General features: G+C 54.1%; 2 non-coding genes across 2 annotated transcripts; both read left to right on the top strand.

Moving 5' to 3' along the window:
* Positions 1-2,982: 2,982 nt before the first annotated feature.
* On the top strand, positions 2,983-3,045 carry LOC140393433 (U7 small nuclear RNA). The gene has a single exon (XR_011935614.1). It is a non-coding gene; the product is annotated as a U7 small nuclear RNA (small nuclear RNA).
* A 14,140-nt stretch (positions 3,046-17,185) lies between these two features.
* On the top strand, positions 17,186-17,248 carry LOC140393434 (U7 small nuclear RNA). The gene has a single exon (XR_011935615.1). It is a non-coding gene; the product is annotated as a U7 small nuclear RNA (small nuclear RNA).
* Positions 17,249-27,752: the final 10,504 nt, after the last annotated feature.

Genomic DNA, 27,752 nt, shown 5'->3' with positions numbered 1-27,752 from the left:
ATTGTGCCCTCTGGTTCTAGTTTTTCCTACAAGTGGAAACATCCTCTCCACGTCCACTCTATCCAGGCCTCTAAGTATCCTGGAAGTTTCAATAAGATCCCCCTCATCCTTCTAAACTCCAACGAGTACAGACCCAGAGTCCTCAATGACTCTCTTCTTCGCCAGCTCCACACCCAGGTCCTGGTGGGATCCCCTCACTCCCTTCCCAGGTACCCCTCCTGGTCTGCCTCACCCACAGCAAAATCTTCTCCTTGTCTAAGAAGGGGTGCAGCCACAACACCATCTCCCTCGGCTGCTCCCCCACCTGCGGCCTCCTCCTCAGCCCCCTGTATGCCCATCCACCTCGAGGGGTCGATCAAAGGACCCCTCCCCTATCAACTGCTCCAACATCCTTGGCGTCATCTACTCCCTCGATACCCTTGGGCATCCTGTCTATCCTCAGATTCTGTCGTCTGGAGCAGTTCTCCAAATCCCACAACTTCTCTCTCAGCTTCTTCTGGCTGTCCACCACCATCCCCAACTCCGCCCTCAGCCAGGCCATCCGCTTCTCATGCTACCCCATCGCATCCTGCACCCCCTGTATCACCAGGCTCTGTCTCCAGCCTCTGCCCCGCTTTCTCAAGTGGAGGGAGGGAACCGGGGCGCTGGTGGAGGGGGGCCCAACAGGGAACCACCCAAACAATCCACGGAGGCAGAACAAGATGTGTAGGTTAGGTGGATTGGCCACATCTTTTTATTAAAACAGTAAAAAATGTATACAAGGCCAAACAGTACAAACACTAATTTTGCGTTGGAGAAACAGGGTACCTTCCCCTCAGTACCAACATATGGGGAGGGAGGTAGGATACTCTGATTATAGGGCAGCACGGTGGCGCAGCGGTTAGCAGGGGCTGTTTAGCACAGGGCTAAATCGCTGGCTTTGAAAGCAGACCAAGGCAGGCCAGCAGCACGATTCAATTCCCGTACCAGCATCCCTGAACAGGTGCCGGAATGTGGCGACTAGGGACTTTTCACAGTAACTTCATTTGAAGCCTACTTGTGACAATAAGCGATTTTCATTTCATTTCACTGCTGCCTCATGGTGCCGAGGTCACAGGTTCAATCCCGGCTCTGGGTCACTGTCTGTGTGGAGTTTGCACATTCTCCCCGTGTTTGCGAGGGTTTCGCCCCCACAATCCAAAGATGTGCAGGCTAGGCGGATTGGCCACACTAAATTGCCCCTTAATTGGAAAAAATGAATTGGGTACTCTAAATTTACAAAAAAAAGGATACTCTGATTATTAAAACAGTTCACAACACAGTTGTACAAAAAACAAATGGTGCAAGCACTGAACTTTGCACTGGAGAGACCAGATACCCTCGCCTCTGTACCAAGAGAAGGGAAAGGAAGGGGGGGGGGGGGGGGGAGAGGGGAAAGGAAGGCGGTGTGGAGGGAGGGAGCCGGGGTGCCCAAGGCACTGGCCAAACCGTCCACACAGGCAGAACAACAAAAGAACCCTCAATTATGATGTGCCAGATTCCGGGAGTCCCCCAGAGGTTGTGAGGGGCGACACAGAGTCCGGCACGAGCAAGCCCTACACCCCACTGCAGGAGCCTCATGTGCACCCTGAGCCCCCGATACTGGCCGGCTGACAGCCTTTGGACAGTTGCCCTCGGGGCCCGGATCCCCCACCACACTGAGTGCGGCGGGTGACATGGGCCCACTGGTATCATCGACAGGCATGGTCAAGCGGCAGCTGCTGGGATTTCCTCACTATCCCCCGCCTCATTTCTTTTGGGGACTGGGCGTGACATCTATGGGAATGAACCAGAAGTGACGCCGTTTGCGGGGGAGAGAGAGTCACACACCGGGGAGACCTCTATCGCTGGAGGCCCCTCCAGACCGACTCGTTGTCCCTCAATGCTTCTCTCCAGAATTTGTGGCTGGGACAGAGCACCCTCTGGTTCGAGGTTGTGCACCTCACTGCCGCCACCCACAGGGGCCCGCGCAGAAGTGTCGTCGGGCCCCGCATCCAATGGCGAAATGTCACCGGGCTGAGGGTGTTGCTGGAGTGAGGCGTAATGGCTGCACCCGGGTCAGTAGCCAGGGGCACTGGGTCAGTCAGAATCAGACGGTCAGAAAGATCCGACCCTAACCGCTGGCAAATCGCCCTGTTGGTTGTCTTCTCAGCCTTCTGGCCTCGTGGGTGCCCCCTCACCTCCACGCCAGCAGCTGAGGTGTCAGTGGGTGCCGTCATGGCTCCCCCAATGGGGGGTTAGTTGCAAGGCCAGTGGAAGTAGAGGGGGCAGCGGTACCATCAGCGGCAGCCTTAGAGGGGGGGCAATTTTTTCTATTATGCCTCACCTTCTTGCAGGTATGACACCACACGCCACCCGCGGGCCATAAGACACGGTAGGTTTTATCCCCAAAAGGGATCTCAGAAGCCCCTTCCAGGACCTCCTCCCGGGCCAGGCAATCAAACCTAGAACCCTGGAGGTGCAAAGCAACAGTGCTACCCACTGTGCTACCATGCGGGCACATGCCCCTTAGTGTCCAAAGATGTGCAGGTTAAGGTGGGTGATGGGGATAGAGGAGAAGGAATGGGCCCTGATCTTTTGGAGGGTCGGTGCAGACTCAATTGGCCGAATGGCCTCTTTCTGCGCTGTAGGGATTCCACGGGAAACAGTTTGAGAGGGGGGAAAAAGCGAAAAAATGAAAGCTAAAACAAGGGGGAAGAGGCAGAAGGCGCAAGGGAGTTAGCACCAATCAGGCAAGGCGGTGGGTGCAATGAGATGCAGCTCCCAGAAGGCAACGCGTTCACACTAAATACCTAATATGGGAATAAAGCAAGGGAACGGGACGTTTCAGTTTAATTTCGGGGGAGCGTACAAAGATTTCAGCTAAAAGGTGATAACAGGAGGGCAGCCCGATAGAGTTGAGTTGTCACCCTCACTGTGAAAGGGTGGGTGTAGCATTGGGGGGCAGGTCGGGGACCTTTCCCAATTTGGTTATAGCTCTTTTGCTACTTGTCCAGAAGGTTCCGGCTTCTTTAAGCTGGAACCGCTCAATGTTGTGAATGGCAGATATTGTTTATCAGGCGCTTAGCTGAACTGGCTCCTCCCTATGACAGTGCTTACTTTGGGAATGTCGGTGTTCCTCAGTCTTTCCACTTACTGGGAGATGGTTTAAGCTGTTGGTAGTTCTTGAATTTTGATATGTGATGCTTCCCGCAATCGAATATCAGCTGGCGTTTTGGCTGTTGCCTCACCCGTCGTCCAACATTAGGTTGTGTTGCTGCTGCGGTTTGGTCTGATAGTCGTCCCCTGGGGCAGGGGTGTCACTGGCCGGGCCCCAGCATTTATGATGGGGGGGCAACGACAGAGTGGGGAATGTTCAATGTAATGCTTTCCGTACTTTAATCTTGGGTTGCGTTTGGGGAGGGAGAGGAGCAGAGTGGACAATTTTGACTGTGTGATGCTGCCTGCAGTTGAATTTTAAGCTGCGTTTTTGCTTTTTGACTGTGATGCTTCCCGCAGTTAAATATCAGGTTGTATTTGGCAATCGGTAAGAAGCGGAGAATTTTGACTGTGATGCTGCCCGTAGTTCAATGTTAGCTTGCGATAAGGGAGAAAAGAGTGGGGAACTTTGTGTGATACTTCTCATAGTTGAATATCAGATTGCTGCGTGGGGGGCAGAGTGGACAATTCTGACTGTAATGCTGCCCGTAGTTGAATATTAGGTTGCGTTGCGGGGAGGTGGTGGTGAGGGGAGGGGGGGGGGGGGATAAGATGTGTGGGATTTTGACGGATGCTTCCCATAGTCGAATATCAGGTTGCATTATTTTCTTTCCGACTGTGTGATGCTTCCCATAGTTGAATATCAGGCTGTGTTTTCTTTGCTGCTGCATTGTAGTTTACTATTCGTCCAGGGCATAGAGTCACTGGTTGGGTCCCAGCATTTATTGGGAAAGAGGGAGTCAAACAGGAGAATTTTGACTGTGTGATGCTTCCTATAGGTGAATATCAGGTTATCTTTTTTAAAAATTGGTGATATTGGCTGAGCCCAGCATTTTATTGCCCATTCCTGAAGGCCACGTGAATAAGTGGTGGATGATTTGCCATCTTAAACCCGCTGCAGGTACACCCACTGTGCTGTTAGGGAGGGAGTTCCAGAATTCTGACCCAGCGACTGAAGGATCAGCTGGTATATTTCCCAGTCGGGATGGTGTGTGTGGGGCTCGGAGGGGGAACCTGCAGGTGGTGTCTGCTACCCCCCTTGTCCTTCTAGATGGTAAAGGTGTCGGTGTTTTGAAGGTGCTGTTGAAGGAGCTTTGGTGAGTCCCTGCGGTGCATTTTGTAGAAGGTACACACGGCTGCCACTGTGCGTCGGCAGTGCAGGGAGCCAATGTGGTTAGAGTGTCAACCAAGCAGGGCTGATTTGTCCTGGATGGTGTCGAGCTTTTCAAGTGTTGTTGGGAGCCGCACTCATCCAGGCGAGTGGGAGAGTTTCCCATCACACTTGTGTCCTTGTAGATGGTGGACGGGCTTTGGGGGCAGTCAGGAGGTGAGTTACTCTCCACAGGACTCCCAGCCTCTGACCTGCTCTGATAGCCACAGCATGAGAGAGGGGCGGAAATTGAGGCGGGTGGGGGGGGAACGATGGTAATGACATTGAATTTTTGTCTGTTAATCATCAGACACTTTAACCAGTTTATTACTATAATGTTTTACCCAGATGCCTGTATTTGCGAGATGGACAAACGCAGGTTCACGATTTAAGCTACGATCGCACAATGTGGACATCTTCGCTGGGCTCAGGACCCAGGGTCCCTTCTTCCTGCCACAGATGGCTGACGATACGACCATAGTGGACCGGATCTCAAATAACGACAAGAGAGAGTACAGGAGGGAGATAGAGAACCTAGTGGACAACAATCCAGCAATCCCAAAGATTTTTGGGGGATTTAAAAAAAAAAAATTTAGAGTACCCAATTATTTTTTTCCAATTAAGGGGCAATTTAGTGTGGCCAATCCACCTACACAGCTCATCTTTGGGTTGTGGGGGCGAAGCCCACGCAAACACAGGGGGAATGTACAAACTCCGCACAGAGAGTGACCCGGAGCCGGGATTGAACCTGGGACCTCGGCATCGAGAGGCGTGCAGCCCTCCCACAACAAGATAGGCCCCCTCCAGATCGCGGCCGCCCGACGACCAGAAGCCCCCGATCGTGGGCCTGGATCCCGTGGAGGCCCTCCCCGGAGTCAGATCCTCCCACCCCCACCAGGACGTCCACAGCGGCTGCGAGTCAGAGCTCCGGCCGGGTGGCACCAGGTTGGAACCACGCCAGCGGAACTCAGTAGGATTTCGGCCCGTTGCCCGTGGAGAATTGCCGCGGGGGCCTATTTCAGCGACCCCCGACCGGTGCCGTGGCGACCGCGCGGGCACGATTGGCGCCGATTCTGCAGTCGCCGGAGAATCGGTTGCCCAGCGTTGGAGCGGTGTGGCGGGAATATCGCGTGCCCCCAGCAAATCACCGACCTATCGCGGGCTCGGAGAGAGTGACAGTCAGTGTGTGGGAACTGTATCCCAGTGAGAGTCAGTGTGTGTGGAACCCGTACCCCAGTGAGAGTCAGTGTGTGTGGAACCCGTATCCCAGTGAGAGTCTGTGTGTGGAACCCGTACCCCAGTGAGAGTCAGTGTGTGTGGAACCCGTACCCCAGTGAGAGTCAGTGTGTGGAACCCGTACCCCAGTGAGAGTCAGAGTGTGTGGAACCCGTACTCCAGTGAGAGTCAGTGTGTGTGGAACCCGTACCCCAGTGAGAGTCAGTGTGTGTGGAACCCGTACTCCAGTGAGAGTCCGTGTGTGTGGAACCCGTACCCCAGTGAGAGTCAGTGTGTGTGGAACCCGTACCCCAGTGAGAGTCAGTGTGTGTGGAACCCGTACCCCAGTGAGAGTCCGTGTGCGTGGAACCCGTATCCCAGTGAGAGTCAGTGTGTGTGGAACCCGTATCCCAGTGAGAGTCAGTGTGTGTGGAACCCATACCCCAGTGAGAGTCAGTGTGTGTGGAACCCATACCCCAGTGAGAGTCAGTGTGTGTGGAACCCGTACCCCAGTGAGAGTCAGTGTGTGGAACCCGTACCCCAGTGAGAGTCAGTGTGTGTGGAACCCGTATCCCAGTGAGAGTCTGTGTGTGTGGAACCCGTACCCCCGTGAGAGTCAGTGTGTGTGGAACCCGTACTCCAGTGAGAGTCAGTGTGTGTGGAACCCATACCCCAGTGAGAGTCAGTGTGTGTGGAACCCGTACCCCAGTGAGAGTCAGTGTGTGTGAAACCCGTACCCCAGTGAGAGTCAGTGTGTGTGGAACCCGTACCCCAGTGAGAGTCAGTGTGTGTGGAACCCGTACTCCAGTGAGAGTCAGTGTGTGTGGAACCCATACCCCAGTGAGAGTCAGTGTGTGTGGAACCCGTACTCCAGTGAGAGTCAGTGTGTGTGGAACCCGTACCCCAGTGAGAGTCAGTGTGTGTGGAACCCATACCCCAGTGAGAGTCAGTGTGTGTGGAACCCGTACCCCAGTGAGAGTCAGTGTGTGTGGAACGCATTCCAAGTGAGAGTCAGTGTGTGTGGAACCCGTACCCCAGTGAGAGTCAGTGTGTGTGGAACCCGCACCCCAGAGAGAGTCAGTGTGTGTGGAACCCGTACTCCAGTGAGAGTCAGTGTGTGTGGAACCCGTAACCCAGTGAGAGTCAGTGTGTGTGGAACCCGTATCCCAGTGAGAGTCAGTGTGTGTGGAACCCATTCCCAGTGAGAGTCAGTGTGTGTGGAACCCACACCCCAGTGAGAGTCAGAGTGTGGAACCCGTACCCCAGTGAGAGTCAGTGTGTGTGGAATCCGTACCCCAGTTAGAGCCAGTGTGTGTGGAACCCGTACCCCAGTGAGAGTCAGTGTGTGTGGAATCCGTACCCCAGTGAGAGTCAGTGTGTGTGGAACCCGTACCCCAGTGAGAGTCAGTGTGTGTGGAACCCATTCCCAGTGACAGTCAGTGTGTGTGGAACCCATACCCCAGTGAGAGTCAGAGTGTGGAACCCGTACCCCAGTGAGAGTCAGTGTGTGTGGAATCCGTACCCCAGTGAGAGCCAGTGTGTGTGGAACCCATACCCCAGTGAGTGTCAGTGTGTGTGGAACCCGTATCCCAGTGAGAGTCAGTGTGCGTGGAACCCATACTCCAGTGAGAGTCAGTGTGAGTGGAACCCGTACCCCAGTGAGAGTCAGTGTGTGTGGAACCCGTACCCCAGTGAGTGTCAGTGTGTGTGGAACCCGTATCCCAGTGAGAGTCAGTGTGCGTGGAACCCGTACCCCAGTGAGATTCAGTGTGTGTAGAACCCGTACCCCAGTGAGATTCAGTGTGTGTGGAACCCGCACCCCAGTGAGAGCCAGTGTGTGTGGGACCCATACTCCAGTGCGAGTCAGAGTGTGTGGAACCCGTACCCCAGTGAGAGTCAGTGTGCGTGGAACCCGTACCCCAGTGAGATTCAGTGTGTGTAGAACCCGTACCCCAGTGAGATTCAGTGTGTGTGGAACCCGCACCCCAGTGAGAGCCAGTGTGTGTGGGACCCATACCCCAGTGAGAGTCAGTGTGCGTGGAACCCGTACCCCAGTGAGAGTCAGTGTGCGTGGAACCTGTACCCCAGTGAGAGTCAGTGTGCGTGGAACCCGTACCCCAGTGAGAGTCAGTGTGTGTGGAACTCGTACTCCAGTGCGAGTCAGAGTGTGTGGAACCCATACCCCAGTGAGAGTCAGTGTGTGGGAACTGTATCCCAGTGAGAGTCAGTGTGTGTGGAACCCGTACCCCAGTTAGAGTCAGTGTGTGTGGAACCCGTACCCCAGTGAGAGTCAGTGTGTGTGGAACCCGTACCCCAGTGAGAGTCAGTGTGTGTGGAACCCGTACCCCAGTGAGAGTCAGTGTGTGTGGAACCCGTACCCCAGTGAGAGCCAGTGTGTGTGGAACCCGTACCCCAGTGAGAGTCAGTGTGTGTGGAACCCGTACCCCAGTGTGAGTCAGTGTGTGTGGAACCCGTACCCCAGTGAGAGCAAGTGTGTGTGGAACCCGTACCCCAGTGAGAGTCAGTGTACGTGGAAACCGTACCCCAGTGAGAGTCAGTGCGTGTGCAACCCGTACCCCAGTGAGAGTCAGTGTGTGTGGAACCCGTACCCCAGTGAGAGTCAGTGTGTGTGGAACCCGTACCCCAGTGAGAGTCCGTGTGTGTGGAACCCGTACCCCAGTGAGAGTCAGTGTGTGTGGAACCCATACCCCAGTGAGAGCAAGTGTGTGTGGAACCCGTACCCCAGTGAGAGTCAGTGTGTGTGGAACCCGTACCCCAGTGAGAGTCAGTGTGTGTGGAACCCGTACCCCAGTGAGAGTCAGTGTGTGTGGAACCCGTATCCCAGTGAGAGTCAGTGTGTGTGAAACACATATACCCCAGTGAGAGTCAGTGTGTGTGTGGAACCCATACCCCAGTGAGAGTCAGTGTGTGTGGAGCCCGTATCCCAGTGAGGGTCAGTGTGTGTGGAGCTCGTATCCCAGTGAGAGTCAGTGTGTGTGGAACCCGTACCCCAGTGAGAGTCCGTGTGTGTGGAACCAGTACCCCAGAGAGAGTCAGTGTGTGTGGAACCCGTACCCCAGTGAGAGCCAGTGTGTGTGGAACCCGTTCCCAGTGAGAGTCAGTGTGTGTGGAACCCGTACCCCAGTGAGTCAGTGTGTGTGGAACCCGTACCCCAGAGAGAGTCAGTGTGTGTGGAACCTGTACCCCAGTGAGAGACAATGTGTGTGTAACCCGTACCCCAGTGAGAGTCAGTGTGTGTGGAACCCGTACCCCAGTGAGAGTCAGTGTGTGTGGAACCCGTACCCCAGTGAGAGTCAGTGTGTGTGGAACCCCTATCCCAGTGAGAGTCAGTGTGTGTGGAACCCGTATCCCAGTGAGAGTCAGTGTGTGTGGAGCCCGTATCCCAGTGAGAGTCAGTGTGTGTGAGACCCCTACCCCAGTGAGAGTCAGTGTGTGTGAGACCCGTATCCCAGTGAGAGTCAGTGTGTGTGGAACCCAGACCCCAGTGAGAGTCAGTGTGTGTGGAACCTGTACCCCAGTGAGAGACAGTGTGTGTGGAACCCGTACCCCAGTGAGTCAGTGTGTGTGGAACCCGTACCCCAGTGAGAGTCAGTGTGTGTGGAACCTGTACCCCAGTGAGAGACAATGTGTGTGTAACCCGTACCCCAGCGAGAGTCAGTGTGTGTGGAACCCGTACCCCAGTGAGAGTCAGGGTGTGTCGAACCCGTACCCCAGTGAGAGTCAGTGTGTGTCGAACCCGTACCCCAGTGAGAGTCAGTGTGTGTGGAACCCGTACCCCAGTGAGAGTCAGTGTGTGTGGAACCCGTACCCCAGTGAGAGTCAGTGTGTGTGGAGCCCGTACCCCAGTGAGAGTCAGTGTGTGTGGAACCCGTATCCCAGTGAGAGTCAGTGTGTGTGGAACCCGTACCCCAGTGAGAGTCAGTGTGTGTGGAATCCGTACCCCAGTGAGAGTCAGTGTGTGTGGAACCCGTACCCCAGTGAGAGTCAGTGTGTGTGGAACCCGTACCCCAGTGAGAGTCAGTGTGTGTGGAACCCGTACCCCAGTGAGAGTCAGTGTGTGTGGAATCCGTACCCCAGTGAGAGTCAGTGTGTGTGGAACCCGTACCCCAGTGAGAGTCAGTGTGTGTGGAACCCGTACCCCAGTGAGAGTCAGTGTGTGTGGAACCTGTACCCCAGTGAGAGTCAGTGTGTGTGGAACCCGTACCCCAGTGAGAGCCAGTGTGTGTGGAACCCGTATCCCAGTGAGAGTCAGTGTGTGTGGAACCCGTATCCCAGTGAGAGTCAGTGTGTGTGGAACCCGTACCCCAGTGAGAGTCAGTGTGTGTGGAACCCGTATCCCAGTGAGAGTCAGTGTGTGTGGAACCCGTACCCCAGTGAGAGCCAGTGTGTGTGGAACCCGTACCCCAGTGAGAGTCAGTGTGTGGAACCCGTACCCCAGTGAGAGTCAGTGTGTGTGGAACCCGTACCCCAGTGAGAGTCAGTGTGTGTGGAACCCGTACCCCAGTGAGAATCAGTGTGTGTGGCACCCGTACCCCAGTGAGAGTCAGTGTGTGTGGCACCCGTACCCCAGTGAGAGTCAGTGTGTGTGGAACCCGTACCCCAGTGAGAGTCAGTGTGTCCGAAACCCGTACCCCAGTGAGAGTCAGTGTGTGTGGAACCCGTATCCCAGTGAGAGTCAGTGTGTGTGGAACCCGTACCCCAGTGAGAGTCAGTGTGTGTGGAACCCCTATCCCAGTGAGAGTCAGTGTGTGTGGAACCCGTACCCCAGTGAGAGTCAGTGTGTGTGGAACCCGTACCCCAGTGAGAGTCAGTGTGTGTGGAACCCGTACCCCAGTGAGAGTCAGTGTGTGTGGCACCCGTACCCCAGTGAGAGTCAGTGTGTGTGGAACCCGTACCCCAGTGAGAGTCAGTGTGTGTGGATCCCGTATCCCAGTGGGAGTCAGTGTGTGTGGAACCCGTACCCCAGTGAGAGTCAGTGTGTGTGGAATCCGTACCCCAGTGAGAGTCAGTGTGTGTGGAACCCGTACCCCAGTGAGAGTCAGTGTGTGTGGAACCCGTACCCCAGTGAGAGTCAGTGTGTGTGGAACCCGTACCCCAGTGAGAGTCAGTGTGTGTGGAACCCGTACCCCAGTGAGAGTCAGTGTGTGTGGAATCCGTACCCCAGTGAGTGTCAGTGTGTGCGGAACCCGTACCCCAGTGAGAGTCAGTGTGTGTGGAACCCGTACCCCAGTGAGAGTCAGTGTGTGTGGAATCCGTACCCCAGTGAGAGTCAGTGTGTGCGGAACCCGTACCCCAGTGAGAGTCAGTGTGTGTGGAACCCGTACCCCAGTGAGAGTCAGTGTGTGTAGGACTTGTATCCCAGTGAGAGTCAGTGTGTGTGGGATACAGACACTGTTATTTCCTGTGAAGTTAATTCACCTTTCCATTTGACCATGGCCAGTATGGTTCAGCCCCATTTGTTGTTCAAATGTTGAAGCAATGTGCTCACTGTTGCCATCACTTGGATGCAGCAAGGACTGCAGGCAGTTGACTGCCTCAGTCGACCAAACCAAAGCTAATGTTTGTACGAGAGAAGTTAAGAGTGATGTTAGGAGGGAAAAGTCAGTGACCATTCATTAAGGTCCTTCAGTCCTGACCCTCCGACAGTGCAGCACTCCCTCAATACTGATCCTCCGACAGTGTGAATCTCGCTCAGTACTGACCCTCTGACAGGATGGTGTCAGTGACCATTCATTAAGGTCCCTCAGTCCTGACCCTCTGACAGTGCGGCGCTCCCTCAGTACTGACCCTCCGACAGTGCGGCGCTCCCTCAGTACTGACCCACCGACAGTGCGGTGCTCCCTCAGTACTGACCGTCTGACAGTGCAGCACTCCTTCAGTACTGACCCTCTGACAGTGCGGCACTGCCTCAGAACTGACCCTCTGACAGTGCGGCACTCCTCAGTACTGACCCTCTGACAGTGCTGTACTCCCTCAGTACTGACCCTCAGACAGTGCGGCACTGCCTCATAACTGACCCTCTGACAGTGCGGGACTCCTCAGTACTGGCCCTCTGACAGTGCGGCACTCCCTCAGTACTGACCCTCTGACAGTGCGGCTCTCCCTCAGTACTGACCCTCTGACAGTGCGGCACTCCCTCAGTACTGTCCGTCCGACAATGCAGCACTGCCTCAGCACTGACTCTCCGTAGACCTCACACAGGGAGGTGCAAAATTACCAACCGCCATCTTGTCCTGCCTTTCCCGTGACGGGGTGAGATCCTCACGTGGGTTGATAGCCCCTCCCCCCTCCGAATCGCACTTTCCCATGTGTGCAGCAACATTGGCCATCTGAAAATGTCCACCCCTTTCAGGGTGTGTGTTGTCAGCCCAACTACGTTCCGTTGCTTCGGCGATGATCTTCCGCCTGTGGCAACGTCAACGGTAGGGCACTCTCTCGGGTCCAGTACTGCCCCTTCCCTAGTTGGACTGCCTACATATTGTTTTAAGAAGCCCTCCTGGATGCTCCTTACAAACTCTGCCCCATCTAAGCCCCTAGCACTAAGTGAGTCCCAGTCAATATTGGGGAAGTTGAAGTCTCCCATCACCACAACCCTGTTGTTTTGACTCTTTTCCAAAATCTGTCTACCTATCTGCTCCTCTATCTCCCGCTGGCTGTTGGGAGGCCTGTAGTAAACTCCCAACATTGTGACTGCACCCTTCTTATTCCTGATCTCTACCCATATAGCCTCACTGCCCTCTGAGGTGTCCTCCCGTAGTACAGCTGCGATATTCTCCTTAACCAGTAGCGCAACTCTGCCACCCCTTTTACATCCCCCTCTATCCTGCCTGAAACATCGAGGGCTCCGACTCGTATAGCCTCCTACGAAAGGGCTCAAATATCCCATTCACCCCTCTGGATCCATCACCACCTCACCCCTCTCATCCCTCACTCTACCAATCTGCCTTGCAGCCACCTGTTTCCTCAACTGATGGGCCACATCCTACTTGCCTTCTCCCCACACTCATACACTGCCCCTCTGGCCCACCACAACTGCCCCACCACCTTCCCCGTCGACACTAACCCAAACCCCACCTGGAGCCTCTGCCTCTCCTTCAACAACCCCTCCTCTGGCACCACCAAGTACCTGCTATACACCCTCAAGTCCGCAACCAGCCTTGCCCTCTCCTCCCACTCCACCCTCTTCCTGTGCGCCCAAATTGAGATAAACTCTCCCCTAACCGCAGTCTTGAGTGCTTTCCCACAGCATGGCTGCTGTGACCTCCCCCGTATCATTCACTTCCATGTAGTCCAGAATACCAGCCCTCACCCTCTCACACATCCCCTCATCCATCAACAGCCCCACATCCAACCTCCACTGCGGCCGCTGGGCCTCTCCCTGAACCACCCACTAATCCACCCAGTGCGGCGCGTGGTCAGACCACGATCACCAAATATCCCGACTCGGACTCCCCCACCAGCAGCGCCTTATCCACGACAAAATAATCAATCCGGAATACACTTGGTACACGTGGGGAAGTTTGAAATTTCCTTCGCCTTCGGCCTCTCAAACCTGCACAGGTCCGCCACCCCCCATGCGCTCCATGAACCCCCTTAGCTCCCGAGCCACTGCCGACCTCCTCAACGACTTTGGGCTCGACTGATCCAGGCTCGGGTCCTGGACCAGATTAAAATACCCCCACCCCGCCCCCATAATCAGCCGGTGCGAATCTAAATCCGGAACCCTCCCCAACACCCGCCTCATGAATCCTATATCATCCCAGTTCAGGGTATAAACGCCCTCCAGCTTCCCACTACCTACTGCATACCTACACCCCGGTACCTCAAACGCCACCCTCTTGTTGATCAACACCGCCACCCCCCCTTGTCGTCATATCCAGCCCCGAATGGAACACCTGCCCACCCATACCCTCCCTCAGCCTCGTCTGATCCCCCAACTTCAGGTGCGTCTCCTGCAGAAACACCACGTCCGCCTTCAGACTCCTCAGATGCGTGAAGACACGCAACCGTTTAACCGGCCCATTCAACCCTCACACATTCCACGTGACCAGACGAGGCTGAGGGAGGGTGTGGGTGGGCAGGTGTTCCATTCAGAATGTCCCCCTCCCCTGCCGATCAGCCTTCTTGGGCCAGCGCACCTCCAGGCTCACCCTCGGATGTTAGGTAGCACAGTGGTTAATGCGGTTGCTTCACAGCTCCAGGGTCCCAGGTTTGTTTCCCGGCTTTGGTTACTGTCTGTGCGGAGTCTGCACGTTTTCCCCGTGGGTTTCCTCCTGGTGCTCTGGTTTCCTCCCACAAATCCCGAAAGACGTGCTGTTAGGTAATTTGGACATTCTCAATTCTCCCTCTGTGTACCCGAGTGCCGGAGTGTGGCAACTAGGAGCTTTTCACAATAACTTCATTGCAGTGTTAATGTAAGCCTACTTGTGACAATAAAGATTATTATCATTGTTATAATCAGGAACCTATCTATCCCTGTTTTAACGACACTCAGTGATTTGGCCTCCACAGCCTTCTGCGGCAAAGAGTTCCACATATTCACCACCCTATGGCTGAAGAAATTGCTCCTCATCTCTGTTTTAAAGGATCGTCCCTTAGTCAGAGATTGTGCCCTCTGGTTCTAGTTTTTCCTACAAGTGGAAACATCCTCTCCACGTCCACTCTATCCAGGCCTCTAAGTATCCTGGAAGTTTCAATAAGATCCCCCTCATCCTTCTAAACTCCAACGAGTACAGACTCAGAGTCCTCAATGACTCTCTTCTTCGCCAGCTCCACACCCAGGTTCTGGTGGGATCCCCTCACTCCCTTCCCAGGTATCCCTCCTGGTCTGCCTCACCCACTGCAAAATCTTCTCCTTGTCTAAGAAGGGGTGCAGCCACAACACCATCTCCCTCGGCTGCTCCCCCACCTGCGGCCTCCTCCTCAGCCCCCTGTATGCCCATCCACCTCGAGGGGTCGATCAAAGGACCCCTCCCCTATCAACTGCTCCAACATCCTTGGCGTCATCTACTCCCTCGATACCCTTGGGCATCCTGTCTATCCTCAGATTCTGTCGTCTGGAGCAGTTCTCCAAATCCCACAACTTCTCTCTCAGCTTCTTCTGGCTGTCCACCACCATCCCCAACTCCGCCCTCAGCCAGGCCATCCGCTTCTCATGCTACCCCATCGCATCCTGCACCTCCTGTATCACCAGGCTCTGTCTCCAGCCTCTGCCCCGCTTTCTCAAGTGGAGGGAGGGAACCGGGGCGCTGGTGGAGGGGGGCCCAACAGGGAACCACCCAAACAATCCACGGAGGCAGAACAAGATGTGTAGGTTAGGTGGATTGGCCACATCTTTTTATTAAAACAGTAAAAAATGTATACAAGGCCAAACAGTACAAACACTAATTTTGCGTTGGAGAAACAGGGTACCTTCCCCTCAGTACCAACATATGGGGAGGGAGGTAGGATACTCTGATTATAGGGCAGCACGGTGGCGCAGCGGTTAGCAGGGGCTGTTTAGCACAGGGCTAAATCGCTGGCTTTGAAAGCAGACCAAGGCAGGCCAGCAGCACGATTCAATTCCCGTACCAGCCTCCCCGAACAGGCGCCGGAATGTGGCGACTAGGGACTTTTCACAGTAACTTCATTTGAAGCCTACTTGTGACAATAAGCGATTTTCATTTCATTTCATTTCATTTCACTGCTGCCTCATGGTGCCGAGGTCACAGGTTCAATCCCGGCTCTGGGTCACTGTCTGTGTGGAGTTTGCACATTCTCCCCGTGTTTGCGTGGGTTTCACCCCCCCACAATCCAAAGATGTGCAGGCTAGGCAGATTGGCCACGCTAAATTGCCCCTTAATTGGAAAAAATGAATTGGGTACTCTAAATTTACAAAAAAAAGGATACTCTGATTATTAAAACAGTTCACAACACAGTTGTACAAAAAACAAATGGTGCAAGCACTGAACTTTGCACTGGAGAGACCAGATACCCTCGCCTCTGTACCAAGAGAAGGGAAAGGAAGGGGGGGGAGAGAGGGGAAAGGAAGGCGGTGTGGAGGGAGGGAGCCGGGGTGCCCAAGGCACTGGCCAAACCGTCCACACAGGCAGAACAACAAAAGAACCCTCAATTATGATGTGCCAGATTCCGGGACTCCCCCAGAGGTTGTGAGGGACGACACAGTGTCCGGCACGAGCAAGCCCTACACCCCACTGCAGGAGCCTCATGTGCACCCTGAGCTCCCGATACTGGCCGTCTGACAGCCAGTTGCCCTCGGGGCCCGGATCCCCCACCACACTGAGTGCGGCGGGTGACATGGGCCCACTGGGATCATCGACAGGCATGGTCAAGCGGCAGCTGCTGGGATTTCCTCACTATCCCCCGCCTCATTTCTTTTGGGGACTGGGCGTGACATCTATGGGAATGAACCAGAAGTGACGCCGTTTGCGGGGGAGAGAGAGTCACACACCGGGGAGACCTCTATCGCTGGAGGCCCCTCCAGACCGACTCGTTGTCCCTCAATGCTTCTCTCCAGAATTTGTGGCTGGGACAGAGCACCCTCTGGTTCGAGGTTGTGCACCTCACTGCCGCCACCCACAGGGACCCGCGCAGAAGTGTCGTCGGGCCCTGCATCCAATGGCGAAATGTCACCGGGCTGAGGGTGTTGCTGGAGTGAGGCGTAATGGCTGCACCCGGGTCAGTAGCCAGGGGCACTGGGTCAGTCAGAATCAGACGGTCAGAAAGATCCGACCCTAACCGCTGGCAAATCGCCCTGTTGGTTGTCTTCTCAGCCTTCCGGCCTCGTGGGTGCCCCCTCACCTCCACGCCAGCAGCTGAGGTGTCAGTGGGTGCCGTCATGGCTCCCCCAATGGGGGGTTAGTTGCAAGGCCAGTGGAAGTAGAGGGGGCAGCGGTACCATCAGCGGCAGCCTTAGAGGGGGGGCAATTTTTTCTATTATGCCTCACCTTCTTGCAGGTATGACACCACACGCCACCCGCGGGTCATAAGACACGGTAGGTTTTATCCCCAAAAGGGATCTCAGAAGCCCCTTCCAGGACCTCCTCCCGGGCCAGGCAATCAAACCTAGAACCCTGGAGGTGTAAAGCAACAGTGCTACCCACTGTGCTACCATGCGGGCACATGCCCCTTAGTGTCCAAAGATGTGCAGGTTAAGGTGGGTGATGGGGATAGAGTAGAAGGAATGGGCCCTGATCTTTTGGAGGGTCGGTGCAGACTCAAAGGGCCGAATGGCCTCTTTCTGCGCTGTCGGGATTCCACGGGAAACAGTTTGAGAGGGGGGGAAAAGGGAAAAAATGAAAGCTAAAACAAGGGGGAAGAGGCAGAAGGCGCAAGGGAGTTAGCACCAATCAGGCAAGGCGGTGGGTGCAATGAGATGCAGCTCCCAGAAGGCAACGCGTTCACACTAAATACCTAATATGGGAATAAAGCAAGGGAACGGGACGTTTGAGTTTAATTTCGGGGGGTGTACAAAGACTTCAGCTAATAGGTAATAACAGGAGGGCAGCCCGATAGAGTTGAGTTGTCACCCTCACTGTGAAAGGGTGGGTGTAGCATTGGGGGGCAGGTCGGGGACCTTTCCCAATTTGGTTATAGCTCTTTTGCTACTTGTCCAGAAGGTTCTGGCTTCTTTAAGCTGGAACCGCTCAATGTTGTGAATGGCAGATATTGTTTATCAGGCGCTTAGCTGAACTGGCTCCTCCCTATGACAGTGCTTACTTTGGGAATGTCGGTGTTCCTCAGTCTTTCCACTTACTGGGAGATGGTTTAAGCTGTTGGTAGTTCTTGAATTTTGATATGTGATGCTTCCCGCAATCGAATATCAGCTGGCGTTTTGGCTGTTGCCTCACCCGTCGTCCAACATTAGGTTGTGTTGCTGCTGCGGTTTGGTCTGATAGTCGTCCCCTGGGGCAGGGGTGTCACTGGCCGGGCCCCAGCATTTATGATGGGGGGGCAACGACAGAGTGGGGAATGTTCAATGTAATGCTTTCCGTACTTTAATCTTGGGTTGCGTTTGGGGAGGGGGGGGAGCAGAGTGGACAATTTTGACTGTGTGATGCTGCCTGCAGTTGAATTTTAAGCTGCGTTTTTGCTTTTTGACTGTGATGCTTCCCGCAGTTAAATATCAGGTTGTATTTGGCAATCGGTAAGAAGCGGAGAATTTTGACTGTGATGCTGCCCGTAGTTCAATGTTAGCTTGCGATAAGGGAGAAAAGAGTGGGGAACTTTGTGTGATACTTCTCATAGTTGAATATCAGATTGCTGCGTGGGGGGCAGAGTGGACAATTCTGACTGTAATGCTGCCCGTAGTTGAATATTAGGTTGCGTTGCGGGGGTGGTGGTGGTGAGGGGAGTGGGGGGGGGGGGGGGGGATAAGATGTGTGGGATTTTGACGGATGCTTCCCATGTTGAATATCAGTTTGCATTATTTTCTTTCCGACTGTGTGATGCTTCCCATAGTTGAATATCAGGCTGTGTTTTCTTTGCTGCTGCATTGTAGTTTACTATTCGACCGGGGCATAGAGTCACTGGTTGGGTCCCAGCATTTATTGGGAACGAGGGAGTCAAACAGGAGAATTTTGACTGTGTGATGCTTCCTATAGGTGAATATCAGGTTATCTTTTTTTAAATTGGTGATATTGGCTGAGCCCAGCATTTTATTGCCCATTCCTGAAGGCCACGTGAATAAGTGGTGGATGATTTGCCATCTTAAACCCGCTGCAGGTACACCCACTGTGCTGTTAGGGAGGGAGTTCCAGAATTCTGACCCAGCGACTGAAGGATCGGTTGGTATATTTCCCAGTCGGGATGGTGTGTGTGGGGCTCGGAGGGGGAACCTGCAGGTGGTGTCTGCTGCCCCCCTTGTCCTTCTAGATGGTAAAGGTGTCGGTGTTTTGAAGGTGCTGTTGAAGGAGCTTTGGTGAGTCCCTGCGGTGCATTTTGTAGAAGGTACACACGGCTGCCACTATGCGTCGGCAGTGCAGGGAGCGAATGTGGTTAGAGTGTCAACCAAGCAGGGCTGATTTGTCCTGGATGGTGTCGAGCTTTTCAAGTGTTGTTGGGAGCCGCACTCATCCAGGCGAGTGGGAGAGTTTCCCATCACACTTGTGTCCTTGTAGATGGTGGACGGGCTTTGGGGGGAGTCAGGAGGTGAGTTACTCTCCACAGGACTCCCAGCCTCTGACCTGCTCTGATAGCCACAGCATTAGAGAGGGGCGGAAATTGAGGCGGGTGGGGGGGGGAAACGATGGTAATGACATTGAATTTTTGTCTGTTAATCATCAGACACTTTAACCAGTTTATTACTATAATGTTTTACCCAGATGCCTGTATTTGCGAGATGGACAAACGCAGGTTCACGATTTAAGCTACGATCGCACAATGTGGACATCTTCGCTGGGCTCAGGGCCCAGGGTCCCTTCTTCCTGCCACAGATGGCTGACGATACGACCATAGTGGACCGGATCTCAAATAACGACAAGAGAGAGTACAGGAGGGAGATAGAGAACCTAGTGGACAACAATCCAGCAATCCCAAAGATTTTTGGGGGATTTAAAAAAAAAAAATTTAGAGTACCCAATTATTTTTTTCCAATTAAGGGGCAATTTAGCGTGGCCAATCCACCTACCCTGCACATCTTTGGGTGGTGGGGGCGAAACCCACGCAAACACAGGGGGAATGTACAAACTCCACACAGACAGTGACCCGGAGCCGGGATTGAACCTGGGACCTCGGCGCCGAGAGGCGTGCAGCCCTCCCACAGTCAGTGTGTGTGGAACCCGTACCCCAGTGAGAGTCAGTGTGTGTGGAACCCGTACCCCAGTGAGAGTCAGTGTGTGTGGAACCCATACCCCAGTGAGAGTCAGTGTGTGTGGAACCCGTATCCCAGTGAGAGTCAGTGTGTGTGGAATCCGTACCCCAGTGAGAGTCAGTGTGTGTGGAACCCATACCCCAGTGAGAGTCAGTTTGTGTGGAGCCCGTGTCCCAGTGAGAGTCAGTGTGTGTGGAACCCGTACACCAGTGAGAGTCAGTGTGTGTGGAACCCGTACCCCAGTGAGAGTCAGTGTGTGTGGAACCCATACCCCAGTGAGAGTCAGTGTGTGTGGAACCCGTATCCCAGTGAGAGTCAGTGTGTGTGGAACACGTACCCCAGTGAGAGTCAGTGTGTGTGGAACCCGTACCCCAGTGAGAGTCAGTGTGTGTGGAACCCGTACCCCAGTGAGAGTCAGTGTGTGTGGAACCCGTATCCCAGTGAGAGTCAGTGTGTGTGGAACCCGTACCCCAGTGAGAGTCTGGGTGTGTGGAGCCCGTACCCCAGTGAGAGTCAGTGTGTGGAACCCGTATCCCAGTGAGAGTCAGTGTGTGTGGAACCCGTACCCCAGTGAGAGTCAGTGTGTGTGGAACCCGTACCCCAGTGAGAGTCAGTGTGTGGAACCCGTACCCCAGTGAGAGTCAGTGTGTGTGGAACCCGTTCCCAGTGAGAGTCGGTGTGTGTGGAATCCGTACACCAGTGAGAGTCGGTGTGTGTGGAACCCGTACCCCAGTGAGAGTCCGTGTGTGTGGAACCCATTCCCCAGTGAGAGTCAGTGTGTGGAACCCGTACCCCAGTGAGAGTCGGTGTGTGTGGAACCCGGACCCCAGTGAGAGTCAGTGTGTGTGGAACCTGTACCCCAGTGAGAGTCAGTGTGTGTGGAACCCGGACCCCAGTGAGAGTCAGTGTGTGTGGAACCCGGACCCCAGTGAGAGTCAGTGTGTGTGGAACCCGTACCCCAGTGAGAGTCCGTGTGTGTGGAACCCATACCCCAGTGAGAGTCAGTGTGTGTGGAACCCATATCCCAGTGAGAGTCAGTGTGTGTGGAACCCGTACCCCAGTGAGAGTCAGTGTGTGTGGAACCCGTACCCCAGTGAGAGTCAGTGTGTGTGGAACCCGTACCCCAGTGAGAGTCAGTGTGTGTGGAACCCGGACCCCAGTGAGAGTCAGTGTGTGTGGAACCCGTACCCCAGTGAGAGTCAGTGTGTGGAACCCGTACCCCAGTGAGAGTCAGTGTGTGTGGAACCCGTACCCCAGTGAGAGTCCGTGTGTGTGGAACCCATTCCCCAGTGAGAGTCAGTGTGTGGAACCCGTACCCCAGTGAGAGTCGGTGTGTGGAACCCGGACCCCAGTGGGAGTCTGTGTGTGTGGAACCTGTACCCCAGTGAGAGTCAGTGTGTGTGGAACCCGGACCCCAGTGAGAGTCAGTGTGTGTGGAACCTGTACCCCAGTGAGAGTCAGTGTGTGTGGAACCCGGACCCCAGTGAGAGTCAGTGTGTGGAACCCGTACCCCAGTGAGAGTCAGTGTGTGTGGAACCAGTACCCCAGTGAGAGTCAGTGTGTGTGGAACCCGGACCCCAGTGAGAGTCAGTGTGTGTGGAACCCGGACCCCAGTGAGAGTCAGTGTGTGTGGAACCCGTACCCCAGTGAGAGTCAGTGTGTGTGGAACCCGGACCCCAGTGAGAGTCAGTGTGTGTGGAACCCGGACCCCAGTGAGAGTCAGTGTGTGTGGAACCCGTACCCCAGTGAGAGTCCGTGTGTGTGGAACCCGTACCCCAGTGAGAGTCAGTGTGTGTGGAACCCGTACCCCAGTGAGAGTCAGTGTGTGTGGAACCCGTACCCCAGTGAGAGTCATTGTGTGTGGAACCCGTACCCCAGTGAGAGTCAGTGTGTGTGGAACCCGGATCCCAGTGAGAGTCAGTGTGTGTGGAACCCGTACCCCAGTGAGAGTCAGTGTGTGGAACCCGTACCCCAGTGAGAGTCAGTGTGTGTGGAACCCGTACCCCAGTGAGAGTCAGTGTGTGTGGAACCCGTATCCCAGTGAGAGTCAGTGTGTGTAGGACTTGTATCCCAGTGAGAGTCAGTGTGTGTGGGATACAGACACTGTTATTTCCTGTGAAGTTAATTCACCTTTCCATTTGACCATGGCCAGTATGGTTCAGCCCCATTTGTTGTTCAAATGTTGAAGCAATGTGCTCTCTGTTGCCATCACTTGGATGCAGCAAGGACTGCAGGCAGTTGACTGCCTCAGTCGACCAAACCAAAGCTAATGTTTGTACGAGAGAAGTTAAGAGTGATGTTAGGAGGGAAAAGTCAGTGACCATTCATTAAGGTCCCTCAGTCCTGACCCTCCGACAGTGCAGCGCTCCCTCAATACTGATCCTCCGACAGTGTGAATCTCGCTCAGTACTGACCCTCTGACAGGATGGTGACAGTGACCATTCATTAAGGTCCCTCAGTCCCGACCCTCTGACAGTGCGGCGCTCCCTCAGTACTGACCCACCGACAGTGCGGTGCTCCCTCAGTACTGACCGTCTCACAGTGCAGCACTCCTTCAGTACTGACCCTCCGACAGTGCGGCGCTCCCTCAGTACTGACCCACTGACAGTTCGGCACTCCCTCATTACTGACCCTCCGACAGTGCGGTGCTCCCTCAGTACTGACCCACTGAGAGTGCGGCACTCCCTCAGTACTGAACCTCTGACAGTGCGGCACTCCCTCATTACTGACCCTCCGACAGTGCGGTGCTCCCTCAGTACTGACCCTCTGACAGTGCGGCACTCCCTCAGTACTGAACCTCTGACAGTGCGGCACTCCCTCAGTACTGACCCTCTGACAGTGCGGCACTCCCTCAGTACTGACCCTCTGACAGTGCGGCACTCCCTCAGTACTGACCCTCTGTCAGTGCGGCACTGCCTCAGCACTGACCCTGTGTCAGTGCGGCACTCCCTCAGTACTGACCCTCTGACAGTGCGGCTCTCCCTCAGTACTGACCCTCTGACAGTGCGGCACTCCCTCGGTACTGTCCCTCTGACAATGTGGCGCTCCCTCAGCACTGACCCTCTGACAATGCGGCACTGCCTCAGAACTGACCCTCTGACCGTGCGGCACTCCTCAGTACTGACCCTCTGACAGTGCGGCACTCCCTCAGTACTGACCCTCTGACAGTGCGGCTCTCCCTCAGTACTGACCCTCCGACAATGCAGCACTGCTTCAGCACTGACTCTCCGTAGACCTCACCCAGGGAGGTGCAAAATTACCAACCGCCATCTTGTCCTGCCTTTCCCGTGACGGGGTGAGATCCTCACGTGGGTTGATAGCCCCTCCCCCCTCCGAATCGCACTTTCCCATGTGTGCAGCAACATTGGCCATCTGAAAATGTCCACCCCTTTCAGGGTGTGTGTTGTCAGCCCAACTACGTTCCGTTGCTTCGGCGATGATCTTCCGCCTGTGGCAAGGTCAACGGTAGGGCACTCTCTCGGTGTTGCCATGCGTGGCGTAGCTCTTGCTCTGGTCCTCACTCCTATGCCTTGGCCACCGCCTGTACCGTATTTCACCCCATGTTTGAGGGATGGGGGAGTCAAAAATGGGACCGCCTTCGAATGGGCACCACGTACTAACTGTCATGATATCCACATTAGCATATCATGGTGCAATCACACACACACTGATGGACAGGTAGCTGGACCAACCAGCACACACATAACATCGCAGCCAATCACCAGTGAGTGCACACGCACTATAAAACAGGGAACACCACAGTTCCCGCTCATTCTACCAGGAGATAGCTCAGAGCACAGAGCTCACAGCGTGCCACTCAGACATAGACCATGTGCTGAGTGCCTCTCTAAGATAGTGATCGGGCTGGGTCCACAGGTTAGCTGGTGAAGCACGAACCTCAGCCAGCAGTTACTTGTTACCGTTGTTTAGAGAACAAAACAGAGTTGTACCATCTACAGCCGTGTTGGATCATTTGTGTATCGGAACACCCAACACGACATGATACCAGGTCTGGAAACTCGCCAGCGACTGTGAGACCTACCTGCACCCTTTCAGAAACCCACCATCCTGCGCCATGGACACCATCAGCCCGCCGCAGCCGCTCCGAATCGCTGGTAATCTCAGCGTAAACTGGAAGCTGTTTAAACAGCGATTCCAGCTCTTCCTAGAAGCCACAGACAGGGAGAATGCATCGGACACCAGGAAGATTGCCCTCCTCGTCTCCACGGCGGGGCAACACGCCATCCACATCTACAACTCCCTGGTATTCGCGGAAGGCGAGGACAAAACAAAATATAAGACGGTGCTTCTGAAGTTTGAGGAACACTTCAGCGTGGAAGTCAATGAGAGCTTCGAGAGGTACCTCTTCCAGCAGCGCCTGCAGGGTAAGGATGAGCCTTTTCAATCTTACTTGACACACCTCCGTATCCTCGCGCAGTCCTGCGGCTATGAGGCCACCTCCGACTCCAAGATTCGGGATCAGATGGTTTTTGGGGTCACCTCGGACACCCTACGCCAGCAGCTCCTCAAAATAAAGCGCCTCACCCTAGCCACCGCCATCGAGGCCTGCGTCCTCCATGAGAACGCGACCAGCCGGTACTCCCAAATCCAGGCAGCCGAATCGGCACGGCAGGGGTCCTACGCGGCCGAGCGGGTCCAGTCGATTGAGTTCCTCCCGGCCCGCGGCCCGGATGAGGGCGGCCATTTCATGTGCTTTCCGAGGCCTCCTGCGCTTGTACGTGCGAAAAGAGGGAACGTCGACGCAGAGGGACGGGATGCGCAGGCGCGCTCCATGCAGGACCGCACCACGCATGCGCGGTGGCACAATGAACGCCATGATGTCACGACGTGCAGCAACTGTGGCTCCGCCCACTTAAAGCGGCAATGTCCGGCCAAAGCGCGACAATGCCTCCGCTGTGGCAGGATGGGCCACTGCGCTGCCTGCTGTCGAGCAGCTCAACCTGCCAACTCTCAACAATTCCGCCAGCCTCGCAGGGACGTGCGGGCCATTCAGCCCCCATACACTGAGTCATATCCTGACAACATGCAGACCAGTGATACCGAAGATAGGGAGCCCTTCCGCGTTGCGGTAATCCACAAGAACCGGATGTCCCCAAGTCGGAACCACCAGCCGCTGCCAGTGCACAGCATTGATCCGGGCGATGAGTGGTGTGCCACCCTAACGGTCAACCCGAATTCGTCGCCCACCTGATAGACTCGACATATGAGCCTGTTAGCACATTGGACTCACTGCATTGTTTTGCATTACTGTTAACGTGTTTCTTTCTTGTCGTTCCAGAGGTTTTCTCTCGTCGTTTGCTGATTGCATTTGTTCTGTTATTGGTACAACCTCGTTGCTCTGTTGCACCTGACACCTTCCTCTGTAAATAGTTTAGCCTCATGTACATGTTGTAAATATTGTACACACATACTCAGATGCACTCAGTACACACTTATATTTATTAGCATGTAGGCACATATCCTTGTGAAAGGGGGGATGTCAAGATATCCACATCAGCATATCATGGTGCAATCACACACGCACTGATGGACAGGCAGTTGGACCAACCAACACACACACAACATCACAGCCAATCACCAGTGAGAGCACACGCACTATAAAACAGGGAACACCACAGTTCCCGCTCATTCTACCAGGAGATAGCTCAGAGCACAGAGCACACAGCGTACCACTCAGACATACACCATGTGCTGAGTGCCTCACTAAGATAGTGATAGGGCTGGGTCCACAGGTTAGCTGGTGAAGCACGAACCTCAGCCAGCAGTTATTAGTTGTGATTGTTCAAGACAATAAAACAGAGTTGTACCATCCACAACCGTGTTGGTTCATTTGTGTATCGGAACACCCAACACGACACTAACCCTCCCGATAAAAGGAGGTGGGAAGAAACAGGACCCAAAGTCATCCTAATCCTGACTGCCAACTGTGCCCCGGGTCCTGCCAGCGCTGTTATGGAAGCCTCCCACATGCCGGGTCACCTGTCTCTCGGATGATGTGATGCCAGCTGGTGGGGAAGGGACCTCTGCCCAATTCCTTTGTGGAATGGACCCTTTGATAAGGAGATTGACCTGGAGAGCGATGAGGTGTTTTTTTTTTTTTGTTGCGGTTCATTCCGAGCGTGAGTTCCAGAGCTTTACAGGATGGAAACGGGGCCCTTCGGATCATCGTGCCTGCACCAGTCAGGGAGCACCTGTCTGCTGTAACCCCGTTTTCCAGCACTTGGTCCATTTACTCGTCTGTTATAGTGTTTCCAAATGCTCATCTAAATGCTCTGGAAACGTTGTGATGTTTAGAATCAGCGAGTCCCTACCAGCACAGAAGGAGGCCATTCAGCCAGCGAGTCTACACTGACCCTCTAAAAGAGCACCCTATCTTGGCCCACCCCCTACCCTATCCCCGTAACTCCGCTCTCTCAAGCTTACAAGAATGAGGGGTGGTCTAATTGAGGTGTATAAGATGATAAAAACTTTTGACAAAATCGTATAGCAGATGTTTCCTCCTGTGGGACAATCCAGAATGAGAGCTCACAGTATCAGGATAAGATTTAAAACAGAGATGAGGAGAAATTACTTCTCCCAAAGGGTTGTGAATCTGTGGAATTCGCTGCCCCAGAGTGTGGCGGAGGCTGGGTCAGTGAGTAAATTTAAGGAGGTGTTCAGACTGATTTTTGATGAGTAATGGGCTGAAGGGTTATGGAGAACAGGCAGGACGGTGGAGTTGAGGCCAAGAGAAGATCAGCCATGAGCGTTTTGAATGGCAAAGCAGACTCAAGGGGCGGAATGGCCTCCTCCTGGTTTTTATGATCATTTACGATGAACATTACATATATCAGGTGCCACTCGATCTATGGAGAAACTTTAATATTATGTCACTTCCTCTGAGGGTGATTTTGAAATGTTTGTTCAGATCTTTAACAAACAAAATACTTTTTTTTGTTCAAAAAAAATGAAGTTTAGCTGTTCTCTGATGACTGCACAATGTTCAGCACCTGTCTCGACTCCTCAGACACTGAAGCAGTCCGTGTCCAAATGCAGTGAGACCTGGACAATATCCAGGCTTGGGCCTAACCAGGGCGAGTAACATTTGAGCCACACAAGTGCCAGGCAATGACCATCTCTGAGAAGAGAGGATCTAAGCATCACCCTCCACTCCCTTCAACATTCAATTTCAGAAGGCTTTCGACAAGGTCCCACATAAGCAGATTAATATGTAAAGTTAAAGTGGTTTACAAGTAGTATCGTGAAATGGATAGAAAGCTGGTTAGCAGACAGGAAGCAAAAAGTTGGAATAAATGGGTCTTTTTCTGATTGTCAGGCAGTGACTAGTGGGGCACCGCAGGGATCTGTGCTGGGACCCCAACTGTTCACATTATTAATGATTTGGACGAGGGAACTAAATATTAGCTCCAAATTTGCAGATGAGACAAAGTTTGGTGGGAGGGTGAGCTGTGAGGAGGATGCAGAGATGCTTCAGTGGGATTTGGACAGGCTGGGTGAGTGGGCATCTGCATGGCAGATGTAGTATAATGTCGATTAATGTGAAATTAGCCTCTTCGAGGGCAGCGTGCGACGGCACTGAGACTTTGGGCGTACATGAAGGATCTGACGGGGAGCGCCCTGCTCACCACCAGCCAAGCTGGGTCTTGGTGCTGGTTTGAAAGTTCTGGTGATGAGGCATTCTGCCAGATGACTCTCACAGTCTGCTCAGGGAACCATCCGACATGATCCACCATCTCCACTTCCCCAAGGGCTTCGAGGACAATGCGTGTGGACCACTGCTTGATCACCTTGTGGTCAAAGATGTTTTTCTTAACAAATTTTTTTCATGAGGGACAGGTGATACGGCAGCCTCCCATGGTGCGTTCAGGTTGGGGATTGGTTTGGGGGCCTCAGAGATTTCTTGCTACAATGCGGAGTTCTGGTGAGTGGAACGGCGAGTGCCGGGAATCACGCGGATAAACACGCTCGCTGGGGGCTTCATTCCCTTTTGAGAGAATCGAGCCCAGAGACACCATGAGAGACAAAGACTGAGAGAGCAGGGTGGCACAGTGGTTAGCACTCCTGCCTACAGTGCTGAGGATCCAGGTTCAATCCCGGCCCTGGGTCACTGTCTGTGTGGAGTTTGCACATTCTCCCCATGTTTGCGTGGGTTTCACCCCCACAACCCAAAGATGTGCAGGGAATGTGGATTGGCCACGCTAAATTGCCCCTTGATTGGAAAAAAAACATTATTGATTACTCTAAATTTATTTGAAAAAAAAAGAATGAGAGACAGTCAGAGAGCGTGAGACAGATGGACAGAGTCAGAGAGAGGGAGAG

Source organism: Scyliorhinus torazame, chromosome 16, assembly GCF_047496885.1.
Source record: "Scyliorhinus torazame isolate Kashiwa2021f chromosome 16, sScyTor2.1, whole genome shotgun sequence".
NCBI lineage: Eukaryota > Metazoa > Chordata > Chondrichthyes > Carcharhiniformes > Scyliorhinidae > Scyliorhinus > Scyliorhinus torazame.
Note: the sequence above shows the minus strand (reverse complement) of the source record. Positions and strands in the feature narration are given on the sequence as shown.